Below are 6,000 nucleotides of genomic sequence, written 5' to 3' on the forward strand. Positions count from 1 at the left end.
ATATCTGGCTATGTGCTGTTTCTGTTAAGTAAAAGGTCAATTTTCATGTCGTTTTTAGTTTTTATAAACTCATTTATTTATATATTAGTAATATATATTAAAACAATATTTTTGTCTTAAGGTGATGTGATTACATTATAGTCGAAATGATTATGTGTTTTGTTTTGTCGTTTATTTAGTTTAGGATCGGTTTCTCTTATGAGAAACCAACAGTAGTTACCCATCATACCGACGTCCCAGAAACCTTGGTATCGATTCTCAATTAATTGCATTTGCTGGTGAAACCTTTCGCCATGCTCGTCACTTTCGTCTCTTTTTTTTGGTCGAATAACGGTAAATTGCAAATATCTCAAAAACGTATCCATAAAAAAAAAATTAACTCGATTTTCGAAATCAGCGAGCCATTTCACATACAAATTGGATAGTAGCATCCCTGGAACAAAAAACAAATTCAAATTTGTGATCCAGTGTAATCATTTAATTTGTATTTTATCAGATTTAAGATCAAAGTTTACGTTTTTGCAAGTTGAATATTGACTAATAAAAACATTATATATCATTAATATTGCATTTTCTCAGGTTTATGTTTAAAATATATATTTCGTGCAAGTTGTGTATCGGCAAATAGAAACATAAAAAACCTTTATTCATATTCATTTATTTTGTATTTTATCAGATTTAAGATCAAAGTTTCCGTTCTTGCAAGTTGAATATCGACTAATAAAAACATGTCATTATTTTGCATATTATCAGATTTATGTTTAAAATACACTTTTATTGCAAGTTGTTTATCGACAAACAGAAGAGTAAGTTTTTTAGATTTCTCAGAGTTATGTTTAAAATTCACTTTCTTACAAGTTTTATATCGGAAAATAGAAACATAAATAACATTTATTCATAATCGTCTATTTTGTATTTTCTTAGATTTATGATCAAAGTTCACTTTCTTGCAAGTTGAATATCGACAAAGAGATGAATAAAGACTTTTTAGATTTCTCATAGTTATGTTTAAAATTCACTTTCTTGCAAGTTGTATATCGACGAAAAGAACATTTAGTCATAATCATTAATTCTGCAATTTTTCAGAGTTATGTTTAAAGATCACTTTCTTGCAAGTTGCATATCGGCAAACAGAAACATAAATAACATTTATGCATAATTGTATATTTTGTATTTTCTCCTATTTATGATCAGAGTGCACTTTCTTGCAAGTTGTTTATCGACACATAAAAATATAAAGAATATTTGTTCATAATCATTTATTAAGTATTTTATCAGATTTAAGATCAAAGTTCACTTTCTTGCAAGTTGTTTATCGACAAATAGAAGAATAAAGATTTTTTAGATTTCTCAGAGTTATGTTTAAAATTCACTTTCTTGCAAGTTGTATATCGACGAAGAGAACATTTAGTCATAATCATTAATTTTGCATTTTTTCATAGTTATGTTTAAAATTCACATTCTTGCATGTTCTATATCGGCAAATAGAAAAATAAAAAAACATTTGTTCATAATCATTAATTTGGCATTTTTTCCAGAGTTATGTTTAAAGTTCACTTTCTTGCAAGTTGCATATCGGCAAATAGAAACATAAATAACATTTATTCATAATCGTTTATTTTGTATTTTCTTAGATTTATGATCAAAGTTCACTTTCTTGCAAGTTGAATATCGACAAAGAGAAGAATAAAGATTTTTTAGATTTCTCAGAGTTATGTTTAAAATTCACTTTCTTGCAAGTTGTATATCGACGAAAAGAACATTTAGTCATAATCATTAATTCTGCATTTTCTCAGAGTTATGTTTAAAGTTCACTTTCTTGCAAGTTGCATATCGCCAAACAGAAACATAAATAACATTTATGCATAATTGTATATTTTGTATTTTCTCCTATTTATGATCAGAGTGCACTTTCTTGCAAGTTGTTTATCGACACATAAAAATATAAAGAATATTTGTTCATAATCATTTATTAAGTATTTTATCAGATTTAAGATCAAAGTTCACTTTCTTGCAAGTAGTTTATCGACAAATAGAAGAGTAAAGATTTTTTAGATTTCTCAGAGTTATGTTTAAAATTCACTTTCTTGCAAGTTGTATATCGACGAAGAGAACATTTAGTCATAATCATTAATTTTGCATTTTTTCATAGTTATGTTTAAAATTCACATTCTTGCATGTTCTATATCGGAAAATAGAAAAATAAAAAAACATTTATTCATAATCATTAATTTGGCATTTTTTCCAGAGTTATGTTTAAAGTTTACTTTCTTCCAAGTTGTATATCGACAAATAAAAGAATAAGGATTTTTTAAATTTCTCAGAGTTATGTTTAAAATTCATTTTCTTGCAAGTTGTATATCGACATAGAGAGCCATTTCACATACAAATTGGATAGTAACATCCCTGGAACAAAAAACGAATTCAAATTTGTGATCCAGTGTTATCATTTAATTTGTATTTTATCAGATTTAAGATCAAAGTTTACGTTTTTGCAAGTTGAATATTGACTAATAAAAACATTATATATCATTAATATTGCATTTTCTCAAGTTTATGTTTAAAATATATATTTCGTGCAAGTTGTGTATCGGCAAATAGAAACATAAAAAACCTTTATTCATATTCATTTATTTTGTATTTTATCAGATTTAAGATCAAAGTTTCTGTTCAATATCGACTAATAAAAACATGTCATTATATTGCATATTATCAGATTTATGTTTAAAATACACTATTATTGCAAGTTGTTTATCGACAAACAGAAGAGTAAGTTTTTTAGATTTCTCAGAGTTATGTTTAAAATTCACTTTCTTACAAGTTTTATATCGGAAAATAGAAACATAAATAACATTTATTCATAATCGTTTATTTTGTATTTTCTTAGATTTATGATCAAAGTTCACTTTCTTGCAAGTTGAATATCGACAAAGAGAAGAATAAAGATTTTTTAGATTTCTCAGAGTTATGTTTAAAATTCACTTTCTTGCAAGTTGTATATCGACGAAAAGAACATTTAGTCATAATCATTAATTCTGCATTTTCTCAGATTTATGGTCAGAGTGCGCTTTCTTGCAAGTTGTATATCGGCAAATAGAAACATAAATAACCTTTATTTATAATCGTTTATTTTGTATTTTCTCAGATTTATGATCAGAGTGCTCTTTCTTGCAAGTTGTATATCGGCAAATAGAAACATAAATAACCTTTATTCATAATCGTTTATTTTGTATTTTCTCAGATTTATGATCAAAGTTCACTTTCTTGCAAGTTGTATATCGGCAAATAGAAGAATAGAGACTTTTTAAAATTCTCAGAGTTATGTTTAAAATTCACTTTCTTGCAAGTCCTATATCGGCAAATAGAAAAATAAAAAACATTTATTCATAATCATTTATTTTGTATTATATTTTATCAGATTTAAGACCAAAGTTTACGTTCTTGCGAGTTGAATATTGACTAATAAAAACATTATATATCATTAATATTGCATTTTCTCAGGTTTATGTTTAAAATATACATTTCTTGCAAGTTGTGTATCGGCAAATAAAAACATAAAGTACATTTATTCATAATCGTTTATTTTTAATTTTATCAGATTTATGATCAAAGTTCACTTTCTTGCAAGTTGTTTGTCGAGAAATAGAAACATAAAGAACATTTATTCATAATCATTTATTTTGTATTTTTATCAGATTTAAGACCAAAGTTCACTTTCTTATAAGTCGTGTATTGACAAATAGAAACATAAAGAACATTTATTCATAATCACTTAATTTGTATTTTATCATAATTATGATCAAAGTTTACTTTCTTCCAAGTTGTATATCGACAAATAAAAGAATAAGGATTTTTTAAATTTCTCAGAGTTATGTTTAAAATTCATTTTCTTGCAAGTTGTATATCGACATAGAGAGCCATTTCACATACAAATTGGATAGTAACATCCCTGGAACAAAAAACAAATTCAAATTTGTGATCCAGTGTAATCATTTAATTTGTATTTTATCAGATTTAAGATCAAAGTTTACGTTTTTGCAAGTTGAATATTGACTAATAAAAACATTATATATCATTAATAGTGCATTTTCTCAGGTTTATGTTTAAAGTATATATTTCGTGCAAGTTGTGTATCGGCAAATAGAAACATAAAAAACCTTTATTCATATTCATTTATTTTGTATTTTATCAGATTTAAGATCAAAGTTTCTGTTCAATATCGACTAATAAAAACATGTCATTATATTGCATATTATCAGATTTATGTTTAAAATACACTATTATTGCAAGTTGTTTATCGACAAACAGAAGAGTAAGTTTTTTAGATTTCTCAGAGTTATGTTTAAAATTCACTTTCTTACAAGTTTTATATCGGAAAATAGAAACATAAATAACATTTATTCATAATCGTTTATTTTGTATTTTCTTAGATTTATGATCAAAGTTCACTTTCTTGCAAGTTGAATATCGACAAAGAGAAGAATAAAGATTTTTTAGATTTCTCAGAGTTATGTTTAAAATTCACTTTCTTGCAAGTTGTATATCGACGAAAAGAACATTTAGTCATAATCATTAATTCTGCATTTTTTCATAGTTATGTTTAAAATTCACTTTCTTGCATGTTCTATATCGGCAAATAGAAAAATAAAAAAACATTTATTCATAATCATTAATTTGGCATTTTTTCCAGAGTTATGTTTAAAGTTCACTTTCTTGCAAGTTGCATATCGGAAAATAGAAACATAAATAACATTTATTCATAATCGTTTATTTTGTATTTTCTTAGATTTATGATCAAAGTTCACTTTCTTGCAAGTTGAATATCGACAAAGAGAAGAATAAAGATTTTTTAGATTTCTCAGAGTTATGTTTAAAATTCACTTTCTTGCAAGTTGTATATCGACGAAAAGAACATTTAGTCATAATCATTAATTCTGCATTTTTTCAGAGTTATGTTTAAAGTTCACTTTCTTGCAAGTTGCATATCGGCAAACAGAAACATAAATAACATTTATGCATAATTGTATATTTTGTATTTTCTCCTATTTATGATCAGAGTGCACTTTCTTGCAAGTTGTTTATCGACACATAAAAATATAAAGAATATTTGTTCATAATCATTTATTAAGTATTTTATCAGATTTAAGATCAAAGTTCACTTTCTTGCAAGTTGTTTATCGACAAATAGAAGAATAAAGATTTTTTAGATTTCTCAGAGTTATGTTTAAAATTCACTTTCTTGCAAGTTGTATATCGACGAAGAGAACATTTAGTCATAATCATTAATTTTGCATTTTTTCATAGTTATGTTTAAAATTCACATTCTTGCATGTTCTATATCGGAAAATAGAAAAATAAAAAAACATTTATTCATAATCATTAATTTGGCATTTTTTCCAGAGTTATGTTTAAAGTTTACTTTCTTCCAAGTTGTATATCGACAAATAAAAGAATAAGGATTTTTTAAATTTCTCAGAGTTATGTTTAAAATTCATTTTCTTGCAAGTTGTATATCGACATAGAGAGCCATTTCACATACAAATTGGATAGTAACATCCCTGGAACAAAAAACGAATTCAAATTTGTGATCCAGTGTTATCATTTAATTTGTATTTTATCAGATTTAAGATCAAAGTTTACGTTTTTGCAAGTTGAATATTGACTAATAAAAACATTATATATCATTAATATTGCATTTTCTCAAGTTTATGTTTAAAATATATATTTCGTGCAAGTTGTGTATCGGCAAATAGAAACATAAAAAACCTTTATTCATATTCATTTATTTTGTATTTTATCAGATTTAAGATCAAAGTTTCTGTTCAATATGGACTAATAAAAACATGTCATTATATTGCATATTATCAGATTTATGTTTAAAATACACTATTATTGCAAGTTGTTTATCGACAAACAGAAGAGTAAGTTTTTTAGATTTCTCAGAGTTATGTTTAAAATTCACTTTCTTACAAGTTTTATATCGGAAAATAGAAACATAAA

This window comes from Zeugodacus cucurbitae, chromosome 2 (assembly GCF_028554725.1).
Source record: "Zeugodacus cucurbitae isolate PBARC_wt_2022May chromosome 2, idZeuCucr1.2, whole genome shotgun sequence".
NCBI lineage: Eukaryota > Metazoa > Arthropoda > Insecta > Diptera > Tephritidae > Zeugodacus > Zeugodacus cucurbitae.